Here is a 14,328-nt window from a genome sequence, read left to right as displayed (position 1 = left end):
CACCAGATCAGGTAGATGGCCCAGAGCAGCTCAGGTACGTTGTCATTTGGGACAACGTAAGTTTCCACAGGGCTGCTCTGGTTCGTAACTGGTTCACTGCCCACCCACACTTTTCAGTTGTTTATCTCCCTCCATATTCTCCATTCCTCAATCCTATTGAGGATTTTTTTTTTCTGCCTGGAGATGGAAAGTGTATGACCGAAATCCACCAACGCGTATACCTCTTCAAGCTATGGAGGATGCATGTGGAGATATAGCAGCTGATGCTTTTCATGGCTGGAATCGCCATGCTAGGCGATATTTCCCCCACTGCTTGGCCAGGGAAAACATTGCTTGTGATGTGGATGAGGTGCTGTGGCCAGACCGCAACAGAAGAGAGGATGCAGCATAGTTTGTTTTTTGTTTTGTTTTTTTAATTTTTTTTTTACTGTAACTGTGTACAGTAAATTCTTCTGTTTTTTGTATGTAGTGTATGTGCAACTTTGTTGGTTGGGAATGGGATGTACACTGTGTACATTGTTTTTGTGGGACAAATAAAATATATTTGTTACCATGTATATGTGTGTTCTGAGTATAAAAACAATATTCTCAAATATTTTACAACACACTTATGTATGTACTGTCTGTAGTAAGTGTAACACTGAACAAAAAAAGGCCTAAGTCATTATGATGAATGGAGAAGAAGTTTTTTCCATTCATCATAGTGTTTTACATTGAGTACATCAGTGTTCAACTGGTTCTTATGAATGTCTATTCATATGATGGTTTGTGTGTGTCATTTGAAAACATAATACCATTTTGAGAAGAAATAACATTGTTTTGAATGTAAAGTTTCATTTTGCAGGAGAATTGAGGGGTTTTGCCCTGTGTGTGTGTGTGTGTGTGTTTTTTGATTTGTGTGTAGAGTTCTGAGAATATGAGGCATTCTTTCAGAAAATGTGTGTAAACAATCGAGAAACTGTAATCTGTCACCATGTGCTGTGATGTATTGTGTTCTTTACTTTTAGTATTGATTATTTGACATCTTAGCATTGAAGGTGTCTGAGCTAATATCCTCAAATGCAGTACACAAACATGCGCTTTCTTAGCAGTGCCTGTGTGACTGATTGCTGTGTTTGTGTATGGCTTTCCTTTGAAATGATGCCCAACTTTCCAACAAATTGTTTGAATTGCTTTGTACGTAGCACTATTAGTAATACTGTATGAAGGGCACACTATTGCACACTGGTACTTACCTGCATAAAGTGTTGTAAAAATCTTATTAGCCCGTCTTAAAATGGGCTAAGTACCATTTACGTCAAAATAATAAAACACTGAAGAGGAAGTGAGTTTTGAAATATGATTGCAAGAAGGGCTGCAGTGATTCCAAAAATAAAGATAATAAGTGACTTATTACCATAATAATTACACAATCAATCAAGTTGCTAAATGGTCTGTATCCTTTCAAGTCTTTGCAACAACAAATCGCTTTACGCTACAACACGTTCACCCATTCACACACTGTTCAATTTCATAAAAACAAACCTTTTCAAAGGCAGATATATAATGCAGAGATATAAGATGGGGTCCAACATGCACATGCCATACTGATGCATGATGAGAGAAGCGTTGAGATTTACCTGATGCCACTGACATCAAGGGGTTCATCAAACGGTTGACATCTCTTAAAATGTATTTCTAACTGCATGTCCTTCCTTCTTCCTTAGACTTTTAAGAATTACATTTCTAATGAAATTACATTACTTTGAGATCCCGTTGATCTGCATCGAAACACTGACGTAAAGTCTTTGACTCATAGCAGTAAAACAATAAAACATGATCACTTCCGAGGGGGGTAAACAATTTTCATAGGCACAGTAAACTTTTTTTTTCAAACCATTAAGGATTGTAATGGGAATTTCATAAGAACCATCTTTAAAACACTGCCATGTAACTAATCTCACTAGGGGCCTCCAGGGGTCAATGGAAGGTAAATGTGTGTGATGCTTTAACATATGTCCAGTGGGGTCAGGACTCAGTGGTTCACCACATGTACCTTGGACATGGGCGTCTTTCTATAGATCCAGATTGAGTGTCCCCTCGGGAACGCTCAAAGACACCTTGATGAGATAGTTCTCCGACCCTGAGACTAAGATAAAAGCTGCATGAGCTGTTACACTGCAGCTCACTTGGATGATACTCTCTGATGCGTATGTGTCCCTGTGAGTTCCTTCTGCAGAAGACTTGAATAAAATTCACAGAAAGACAAGTGTTTGCCTGAGCTGTTTATTTAAACATCCTTTTCCCACCACATCATATAAATCATTTGATTTTCTATACAATCCTACATCATATTAACTTTAAATTAACAACAACAGAAGAGTGAAAGTCTCAAGCTAGAAGGAGAGGGAAAAAGGCAAAAAGCATTTACATTTACTCATTTAACAGACACTTTTATCCAAAGTGACTTACATTTGATGAACAACATACAACATTTGAGGAACAACATACAGCATTATACCACCTCTTTAACATAGTTTGGTTTATTGAGCCCAGCCAAGGAGATACAGTGCCAGCATTCAACATTTGAACACGTTAAATGCCAACACCAAATCTGAACGATAACAACAGAGCATTTGGTCACTTTTATGTTTCTGTCTTCCCCCTAGTTCCTGTAGGTTTTCCTCTTAGTTCATCTTTAGCTGGCCTTTACCTAGAACAACAAATCTATCTGATGTTTAGACTCCGATGCTTCGTCAAATTGGAATCAAATTCTATCCATGAGTTGTACGCTAATCTGTGGAGCCAGTAAGTTTTTGTTAAACATTTTGTAAGACTCAACCTTGTCAGATTCCCAGAGAACACTGATTTTTGCCAGCCTGACGCCTGAGCTACTGTCTCTACCTTATCAGTCTAACTGTTGTCTCCCTAACAAGGACAGTTACATGTGAGAAAGAACTACAGCTGGAAGGTCAGTGAACACTTGTGGGGTCAGCTAATGACTCCAAGCTAGACCTGTCTTACTTTTCCTTGTCACATCAATTAAGACACTTGAGAATGTTCTATAACATTTATGTTAATCTGTCACCATGTGCTGTGATGTATTGTGTTCTTTACTTTTAGTGTTGATTATTTGACATCTTAGCATTGAAGGTGTCTGAGCTAATATCCACACAAACATGCGCTTTCTTAGCAGTGCCTGTGTGACTGATTGCTGTGTTTGTGTATGGCTTTCCTTTGAAATGATGCCCAACTTTCCAACAATTGCTTTGTACGTAGCACTATTAGTAATACTGTATGAAGGGCACACTATTGCACACTGGTACTTGCATAAAGTGTTGTAAAAATCTTATTAGCCCGTCTTAAAATGGAACAAAGTACCATTTACGTCAGAATAATAAAACACTGAAGAAGAAGTGAGTTTTGAAATATGATTGCAAGAAGGGCTGCAGTGATTCCAAAAATAAACATAATAAGTGACTTATTACCATAATAATTACACAATGAATCAAGTTGCTAAATGGTCTGTATCCTTTCAAGTCTTCGCAACAACAAATCGTTTTACGCTACAACACATTCACCCATTCACACACTGTTCCCAGCTGTACAAGTGAGATGCTCCTAATTTCATAAAAACAAACCTTTTCAAAGGCAGATATATAATGCAGAGATATAAGATGGGGTCCAACATGCACATGCCATACTGATGCATGATGAGAGAAGCGTTGAGATTTACCTGATGCCTCTGACATCAAGGGGTTCATCAAACGGTTGACATCTTTTAAAATGTATTTCTAACTGCATGTCCTTCCTTCTTCCTTAGACTTTTAAGATATTGACAAAATAATCCTAATTCATGGTCCTCTTACAATTTACTGAAATGGATGGCATTTGCTCAGTCAAACTGAGTAAGATGTAAATATAAACTGTCAGGTACAGTTGAGGCTGTGGCACAGGAGGAAGAGCGTGTCGCCCACTTATCGGTAGGTGTTTGATCCCCGGCTCCTCAAGTCTGTATGTTGAAATAACTTTGTCTAAGATACTGGACCCAAAATTGCTCCTGAAGGCTGTGTCATCAGTGTATGAATGTGTGTGAACGGGTGAATGCGACATGTTTTGTTTGTGCTTTGACTGGTCGGAGGACTAGAAAGGCACAGTCTATTTGACATTGGAAACAGCAAGTACGTGGCCCTTGAATTGGTGAAACAAATTTTCATGGAGTTTCGAGAGTACTCAGTGTGCTCTCTGGCTTTTCAGTCAATGTTGACGAAGTGTGGTTATAAATGGTATTAATATTGGAATGTACAAACCTTGAGTCTCCTTGTTTCAACACTGACCTGAGATAGATTGTGGTACCATAAAATATAGTGACTCAGGCATTTGTTTGTGTGCCAGTTAAGTCTGAATTGATCATTTTACGTTATTTGATTAATAAGTAACTCATTTGATGTCATACTACATGTATCGGTGCTGTCGGTGACCCCCATTGGTCTTTTGAGCACACATAGGGGCCTATAAATTCTCACACTGTCACTCACTGGGAGATATTCACTGTCACTAACTCCTGGGTTCCCACAGTCTTTCAAAGGTAAGAACAATGTCTGGCAAAGTAATGAATATGGCAGCATCTTTTGAAAATGTGATTTTAAGACTTCTTTTTTGTTTTTTCAGCAAGTTGGTGTCGTGGATGTGGTCCATAATGGGGGTGCCTGGGGGTTTGTTATTGCTCCTAATTTTGCAGATTTTAACAGGAAGCACTTCAGGTAGGTCATGTAACATCTTGTCATCTTGGGTGTAATTGTACTTAAAAAAAAAACACATTTAAATAGATTTTTGTGTGGCTCCTTTGCTCCTTCTGTGTCATGCATGGATGCACTTCAATTAAAAGTCTTTAATTAAATAGTACTCTGCCTTTCTTTCTCCACACACAAATTATAAATTCAGGCACCAACAACATTGGAATGAATTACATAGTTCATAAAAGAACTTTAAATTTCCCCAAATTTCTCTTTAAGTTGATTTAGGATAAAACATTTTATTTGGCACTGTCAGTATTTCTATTCCAGTGATTTAGTGAAGCCATATTATTCTTACATTAACTTCAATAATAAAAGTTAAGATGGCTTTTTTATAAATGCACCTCCAAATTAGCTGTCTGGTACATAATTTCACCCTTGCTTTTCTATAATATTAAATGATTATATAATTTTCAGATATTCATTAGAAAACTTCCTGGTCCAGACAAAAATTTAACATAAAATGTTAAACAGTTTTTCAAACAGGGTAACATGGAACATGTGGAATTGAAACAACTCCAGACGAATGTTGTGGAGTAACTATTTACATGTAATATTGTTAAATAATTTAATTACAAAATAAATTTAACTGTAATCCGCTACATTTACTGAAAAATGTATAACTAAATTACAGTTACTAATGGAAATGTTCATGATTACATTGGGGGTTACATCTGAACATTATCTGTAAAAAGCTCGGCTATATGTTGAATAATATTCATTTTGTTGCTCTGCATGTTTTTCATGTGCACAATGTATTCCTTTGCAATTTCCTGCCATAGTCCTTACATTACTATGATAAATTAATGTAACCTTCCCAACACTGCTCCAGATTAGGATCAGGGTGGGCAGACAATCAAAACTGTCCTGAAAAACACACAATCACAGGAGGTAAAGTAAAGTAATCCAAGACACATGAAGGAGGACTCTCATAAAATAAACCAGGACATAGCTAAAGTCAAACCCAAAACCATAACACAAAGTCCTTTCTACCTGAACTGCCTTTGTAATAATAATCAACCATGACACAGTATTAAGAGACCACGTAAAATCTTGCATTCAGTGGTGACGTCCTTGAAAATAAAATAATCAGTGGTAAACTTTGATGGTGATTGCACCTCTGGTATAACTCTACAGTGAGATTTGAACAGATGTTTTCTGTGTAATTGTACTCACAGGATAACTAAACATAAATGATCCTGAATTAGTTTTGTTCATTTACGCCAATTGCATGTAATTTCACTGTAGTTTCACCGTTTTACCTGGAAAAGCTACTTCAAATTACTTACATCATGCACAAGTTATGACAGGGACGCTTGTCTTCAGCTGTGATTCATGTCATGATGAAGCCACCTGCCTGGAGTCACGAGAAAGAGGAGACTCTCTCACCAGCCCGACGCTCTCTTGTGTCTGTAAAGATGGCTTTGTAGGCGATGGTCTCTCCTGTTACAATGCAAAATGCAGTGCAGTGACTCTTCTTGCTGTAGCCAAGGTTATCACTGGTCACCAGACAGTGGCTGTGTGGACACTGACGAGTGTTCCCTTCCAGACTCACCATGCATGCCACCCCAGGTTTGCCAAAACACCCCAGGCTCTTTCCAATGTTTGGAGTCTTCCTCCAGCTCAAGATCGAGCCCCTCCTCTCAATATGTCCAGTTCAACTGTGGAAACACAGTTTGTCCTTCAGGCATGGACTGCATCAGTTAAAATGGGGTTCTCCGTTGTGCTGACCCCTGTGAGCACTACACGGTACTGAATGACGACTGGCGTTCAACGAATAACACATCAAATACAGTCATTCACTGTGACCGAAATGTTAACTGGCAAGGCTGGTATCGCCTGTTACTGTGGCAAACCAGTGCTCATATTCCAGAGAGGTGTATACCTGAAAACAGGTGTGGAACCCATGCTACTATGTGGATAACAGAGCCTCATCCCACACAGTCTGATGAAATAGTAAATCGTACTGTGTGTAATTCCTGGCACAACTGCTGCACTTTTGCGACACACACCATCCATGTCAAGCTCTGATATGGAAACTACTACGTCTATAAACTTGTAAAGCCTTCCACTTGCTCACTTGCATACTGTGCAGGTATTATTCCATTTTAAACATCTTTACACTGTAACAACAAATGCAATGTTCTCATCTAAAGCATTCATTTATATTTTAAGAAAGTAGTGAAGAAACTAATGTCTTCTTGTTCTTAAAGTGAATGAATAATTTACGGACAAAAAAATCTCACTGGCTTAGCACGAGTGTCTCACTGTTGTCTGTTGTTAACAGAGGTGAACACATCAGAAGTTTCACCAACCACACCGACTCCAAGACCTCAGAACACCACCACTGCTCAGGTGATAGCTAACACCACAACACCCGCAGACAACAGCACAGGAGTTGAGGGGCAGGTCCGCCTGGCCGATGGAGGAAACAGCTCCTGCTCCGGTAGAGTGGAGATCTTCCTCCGAGGACAGTGGGGGACGGTGTGTGACGATGACTGGGGCCTGGTTGATGCTCAGGTGGTGTGCAGACAGCTGGGCTGCGGCAGGGCCGTGTCAGCACCACAAGGTGCACGTTTTGGACAGGGCAGAGGGCCCATCTGGCTGGATGATGTCACGTGCACAGGCAGCGAATCAAAGCTCACCCAGTGCAGGCACCGTGGGTTTGGATCTCACAATTGCGGTCACCATGAGGATGCTGGTGTCGTGTGTGAAGGTAGGTTTCCTTTTATATTTTGAAATGTTTTGACATAATACAGTTCAAATTACAAACTGAGGTTTACGGAGGTTCTCATCATTGGTATTTAGTATTTACCATCTATTTTCCTTTCTTCTTAAAAGAAAAAGATACGTTGATCCATAAATGGATTTTGTACCCAACAATAACATAATCAGTTCCATCAATAATAAAGAAAGGGGGCTTTTCCTCATGACTGCAGCTGGCAGTGCAGGCTATAGTTGTCTTGTGATTTCACAGAGACTTTTCTTTCAGTTCAACCAGGATCCAACAGCACAGTTTCTCCAACCACACCGACTCCAAGACCTCAGAACACCACCACTGCTCAGGTGATAGCTAACACCACAACACCCGCAGACAACAGCACAGGAGTTGAGGGGCAGGTCCGCCTGGCCGATGGAGGAAACAGCTCCTGCTCCGGTAGAGTGGAGATCTTCCTCCGAGGACAGTGGGGGACGGTGTGTGACGATGACTGGGGCCTGGTTGATGCTCAGGTGGTGTGCAGACAGCTGGGCTGCGGCAGGGCCGTGTCAGCACCACAAGGTGCACGTTTTGGACAGGGCAGAGGGCCCATCTGGCTGGATGATGTCACGTGCACAGGCAGCGAATCAAAGCTCACCCAGTGCAGGCACCGTGGGTTTGGATCTCACAATTGCGGTCACCATGAGGATGCTGGTGTCGTGTGTGAAGGTAGGTTTCCTTTTATATTTTGAAATGTTTTGACATAATACAGTTCAAATTACAAACTGAGGTTTACGGAGGTTCTCATCATTGGTATTTAGTATTTACCATCTATTTTCCTTTCTTCTTAAAAGAAAAAGATACGTTGATCCATAAATGGATTTTGTACCCAACAATAACATAATCAGTTCCATCAATAATAAAGAAAGGGGGCTTTTCCTCATGACTGCAGCTGGCAGTGCAGGCTATAGTTGTCTTGTGATTTCACAGAGACTTTTCTTTCAGTTCAACCAGGATCCAACAGCACAGTTTCACCAACCACACCGACTCCAAGACCTCAGAACACCACCACTGCTCAGGTGATAGCTAACACCACAACACCCGCAGACAACAGCACAGGAGTTGAGGGGCAGGTCCGCCTGGCCGATGGAGGAAACAGCTCCTGCTCCGGTAGAGTGGAGATCTTCCTCCGAGGACAGTGGGGGACGGTGTGTGACGATGACTGGGGCCTGGTTGATGCTCAGGTGGTGTGCAGACAGCTGGGCTGCGGCAGGGCCGTGTCAGCACCACAAGGTGCACGTTTTGGACAGGGCAGAGGGCCCATCTGGCTGGATGATGTCACGTGCACAGGCAGCGAATCAAAGCTCACCCAGTGCAGGCACCGTGGGTTTGGATCTCACAATTGCGGTCACCATGAGGATGCTGGTGTCGTGTGTGAAGGTAGGTTTCCTTTTATATTTTGAAATGTTTTGACATAATACAGTTCAAATTACAAACTGAGGTTTACGGAGGTTCTCATCATTGGTATTTAGTATTTACCATCTATTTTCCTTTCTTCTTAAAAGAAAAAGATACGTTGATCCATAAATGGATTTTGTACCCAACAATAACATAATCAGTTCCATCAATAATAAAGAAAGGGGGCTTTTCCTCATGACTGCAGCTGGCAGTGCAGGCTATAGTTGTCTTGTGATTTCACAGAGACTTTTCTTTCAGTTCAACCAGGATCCAACAGCACAGTTTCTCCAACCACACCGACTCCAAGACCTCAGAACACCACCACTGCTCAGGTGATAGCTAACACCACAACACCCGCAGACAACAGCACAGGAGTTGAGGGGCAGGTCCGCCTGGCCGATGGAGGAAACAGCTCCTGCTCCGGCAGAGTGGAGATCTTCCTCCGAGGACAGTGGGGGACGGTGTGTGACGATGACTGGGGCCTGGTTGATGCTCAGGTGGTGTGCAGACAGCTGGGCTGCGGCAGGGCCGTGTCAGCACCACAAGGTGCACGTTTTGGACAGGGCAGAGGGCCCATCTGGCTGGATGATGTCACGTGCACAGGCAGCGAATCAAAGCTCACCCAGTGCAGGCACCGTGGGTTTGGATCTCACAATTGCGGTCACCATGAGGATGCTGGTGTCGTGTGTGAAGGTAGGTTTCCTTTTATATTTTGAAATGTTTTGACATAATACAGTTCAAATTACAAACTGAGGTTTACGGAGGTTCTCATCATTGGTATTTAGTATTTACCATCTATTTTCCTTTCTTCTTAAAAGAAAAGATACGTTGATCCATAAATGGATTTTGTACCCAACAATAACATAATCAGTTCCATCAATAATAAAGAAAGGGGGCTTTTCCTCATGACTGCAGCTGGCAGTGCAGGCTATAGTTGTCTTGTGATTTCACAGAGACTTTTCTTTCAGTTCAACCAGGATCCAACAGCACAGTTTCACCAACCACACCGACTCCAAGACCTCAGAACACCACCACTGCTCAGGTGATAGCTAACACCACAACACCCGCAGACAACAGCACAGGAGTTGAGGGGCAGGTCCGCCTGGCCGATGGAGGAAACAGCTCCTGCTCCGGTAGAGTGGAGATCTTCCTCCGAGGACAGTGGGGGACGGTGTGTGACGATGACTGGGGCCTGGTTGATGCTCAGGTGGTGTGCAGACAGCTGGGCTGCGGCAGGGCCGTGTCAGCACCACAAGGTGCACGTTTTGGACAGGGCAGAGGGCCCATCTGGCTGGATGATGTCACGTGCACAGGCAGCGAATCAAAGCTCACCCAGTGCAGGCACCGTGGGTTTGGATCTCACAATTGCGGTCACCATGAGGATGCTGGTGTCGTGTGTGAAGGTAGGTTTCCTTTTATATTTTGAAATGTTTTGACATAATACAGTTCAAATTACAAACTGAGGTTTACGGAGGTTCTCATCATTGGTATTTAGTATTTACCATCTATTTTCCTTTCTTCTTAAAAGAAAAAGATACGTTGATCCATAAATGGATTTTGTACCCAACAATAACATAATCAGTTCCATCAATAATAAAGAAAGGGGGCTTTTCCTCATGACTGCAGCTGGCAGTGCAGGCTATAGTTGTCTTGTGATTTCACAGAGACTTTTCTTTCAGTTCAACCAGGATCCAACAGCACAGTTTCACCAACCACACCGACTCCAAGACCTCAGAACACCACCACTGCTCAGGTGATAGCTAACACCACAACACCCGCAGACAACAGCACAGGAGTTGAGGGGCAGGTCCGCCTGGCCGATGGAGGAAACAGCTCCTGCTCCGGTAGAGTGGAGATCTTCCTCCGAGGACAGTGGGGGACGGTGTGTGACGATGACTGGGGCCTGGTTGATGCTCAGGTGGTGTGCAGACAGCTGGGCTGCGGCAGGGCCGTGTCAGCACCACAAGGTGCACGTTTTGGACAGGGCAGAGGGCCCATCTGGCTGGATGATGTCACGTGCACAGGCAGCGAATCAAAGCTCACCCAGTGCAGGCACCGTGGGTTTGGATCTCACAATTGCGGTCACCATGAGGATGCTGGTGTCGTGTGTGAAGGTAGGTTTCCTTTTATATTTTGAAATGTTTTGACATAATACAGTTCAAATTACAAACTGAGGTTTACGGAGGTTCTCATCATTGGTATTTAGTATTTACCATCTATTTTCCTTTCTTCTTAAAAGAAAAAGATACGTTGATCCATAAATGGATTTTGTACCCAACAATAACATAATCAGTTCCATCAATAATAAAGAAAGGGGGCTTTTCCTCATGACTGCAGCTGGCAGTGCAGGCTATAGTTGTCTTGTGATTTCACAGAGACTTTTCTTTCAGTTCAACCAGGATCCAACAGCACAGTTTCACCAACCACACCGACTCCAAGACCTCAGAACACCACCACTGCTCAGGTGATAGCTAACACCACAACACCCGCAGACAACAGCACAGGAGTTGAGGGGCAGGTCCGCCTGGCCGATGGAGGAAACAGCTCCTGCTCCGGTAGAGTGGAGATCTTCCTCCGAGGACAGTGGGGGACGGTGTGTGACGATGACTGGGGCCTGGTTGATGCTCAGGTGGTGTGCAGACAGCTGGGCTGCGGCAGGGCCGTGTCAGCACCACAAGGTGCACGTTTTGGACAGGGCAGAGGGCCCATCTGGCTGGATGATGTCACGTGCACAGGCAGCGAATCAAAGCTCACCCAGTGCAGGCACCGTGGGTTTGGATCTCACAATTGCGGTCACCATGAGGATGCTGGTGTCGTGTGTGAAGGTAGGTTTCCTTTTATATTTTGAAATGTTTTGACATAATACAGTTCAAATTACAAACTGAGGTTTACGGAGGTTCTCATCATTGGTATTTAGTATTTACCATCTATTTTCCTTTCTTCTTAAAAGAAAAAGATACGTTGATCCATAAATGGATTTTGTACCCAACAATAACATAATCAGTTCCATCAATAATAAAGAAAGGGGGCTTTTCCTCATGACTGCAGCTGGCAGTGCAGGCTATAGTTGTCTTGTGATTTCACAGAGACTTTTCTTTCAGTTCAACCAGGATCCAACAGCACAGTTTCACCAACCACACCGACTCCAAGACCTCAGAACACCACCACTGCTCAGGTGATAGCTAACACCACAACACCCGCAGACAACAGCACAGGAGTTGAGGGGCAGGTCCGCCTGGCCGATGGAGGAAACAGCTCCTGCTCCGGTAGAGTGGAGATCTTCCTCCGAGGACAGTGGGGGACGGTGTGTGACGATGACTGGGGCCTGGTTGATGCTCAGGTGGTGTGCAGACAGCTGGGCTGCGGCAGGGCCGTGTCAGCACCACAAGGTGCACGTTTTGGACAGGGCAGAGGGCCCATCTGGCTGGATGATGTCACGTGCACAGGCAGCGAATCAAAGCTCACCCAGTGCAGGCACCGTGGGTTTGGATCTCACAATTGCGGTCACCATGAGGATGCTGGTGTCGTGTGTGAAGGTAGGTTTCCTTTTATATTTTGAAATGTTTTGACATAATACAGTTCAAATTACAAACTGAGGTTTACGGAGGTTCTCATCATTGGTATTTAGTATTTACCATCTATTTTCCTTTCTTCTTAAAAGAAAAAGATACGTTGATCCATAAATGGATTTTGTACCCAACAATAACATAATCAGTTCCATCAATAATAAAGAAAGGGGGCTTTTCCTCATGACTGCAGCTGGCAGTGCAGGCTATAGTTGTCTTGTGATTTCACAGAGACTTTTCTTTCAGTTCAACCAGGATCCAACAGCACAGTTTCACCAACCACACCGACTCCAAGACCTCAGAACACCACCACTGCTCAGGTGATAGCTAACACCACAACACCCGCAGACAACAGCACAGGAGTTGAGGGGCAGGTCCGCCTGGCCGATGGAGGAAACAGCTCCTGCTCCGGTAGAGTGGAGATCTTCCTCCGAGGACAGTGGGGGACGGTGTGTGACGATGACTGGGGCCTGGTTGATGCTCAGGTGGTGTGCAGACAGCTGGGCTGCGGCAGGGCCGTGTCAGCACCACAAGGTGCACGTTTTGGACAGGGCAGAGGGCCCATCTGGCTGGATGATGTCACGTGCACAGGCAGCGAATCAAAGCTCACCCAGTGCAGGCACCGTGGGTTTGGATCTCACAATTGCGGTCACCATGAGGATGCTGGTGTCGTGTGTGAAGGTAGGTTTCCTTTTATATTTTGAAATGTTTTGACATAATACAGTTCAAATTACAAACTGAGGTTTACGGAGGTTCTCATCATTGGTATTTAGTATTTACCATCTATTTTCCTTTCTTCTTAAAAGATAAAGATACGTTGATCCATAAATGGATTTTGTACCCAACAATAACATAATCAGTTCCATCAATAATAAAGAAAGGGGGCTTTTCCTCATGACTGCAGCTGGCAGTGCAGGCTATAGTTGTCTTGTGATTTCACAGAGACTTTTCTTTCAGTTCAACCAGGATCCAACAGCACAGTTTCACCAACCACACCGACTCCAAGACCTCAGAACACCACCTCTGCTCAGGTGATAGCTAACACCACAACACCCGCAGACAACAGCACAGGAGTTGAGGGGCAGGTCCGCCTGGCCGATGGAGGAAACAGCTCCTGTTCCGGTAGAGTGGAGATCTTCCTCCGAGGACAGTGGGGGACGGTGTGTGACGATGACTGGGGCCTGGTTGATGCTCAGGTGGTGTGCAGACAGCTGGGCTGCGGCAGGGCCGTGTCAGCACCACAAGGTGCACGTTTTGGACAGGGCAGAGGGCCCATCTGGCTGGATGATGTCACGTGCACAGGCAGCGAATCAAAGCTCACCCAGTGCAGGCACCGTGGGTTTGGATCTCACAATTGCGGTCACCATGAGGATGCTGGTGTCGTGTGTGAAGGTAGGTTTCCTTTTATATTTTGAAATGTTTTGACATAATACAGTTCATCATTGGTATAAAGTATTTACCATCTAATTTCCTTTCTTCTTTCTCTCACACTTCTCTGACATTATATCTTCCTCTATAGTCCAGCATCCTGCACTCCAGTCTGCAGAGCTTATTTGTGGCCATGATAAACTCTACGTGGGGCTGGATATGGCAAGCTTGACATCTTCTGGTTTGAACCCATTCTCGGGCAACCTAGCATCCCGCAATTGCTCCTGGGTCAAGTGCATGATGATGCAGTGTGGTACGAAGTCCAGGCCACAGAAGGTGCCTGTGGAAATACACTAAGGGTAAAGACTTAACTTGTGTTTTTTTCTGCTGTGAACCTGATTATTTAATCTATAGAGACATTTTTATGTTGTCCTGTTGTTTTTTAAACTACCAGATAATGTGC

The 14,328-nt window shown here is 43.7% G+C and overlaps 1 pseudogene; it reads left to right on the top strand.

Moving 5' to 3' along the window:
- The first annotated feature begins 6,078 nt into the window (after positions 1-6,078).
- Positions 6,079-13,912, top strand: LOC119887363 (annotated as a pseudogene).
- Positions 13,913-14,328: the final 416 nt, after the last annotated feature.

Source organism: Micropterus salmoides, unplaced genomic scaffold (assembly GCF_014851395.1).
Source record: "Micropterus salmoides isolate LMB-PRFRI ecotype aquatic unplaced genomic scaffold, ASM1485139v1 Ms_hic_scaffold_4153, whole genome shotgun sequence".
In the NCBI taxonomy this organism is placed as follows: domain Eukaryota; kingdom Metazoa; phylum Chordata; class Actinopteri; order Centrarchiformes; family Centrarchidae; genus Micropterus; species Micropterus salmoides.
Note: the sequence above shows the minus strand (reverse complement) of the source record. Positions and strands in the feature narration are given on the sequence as shown.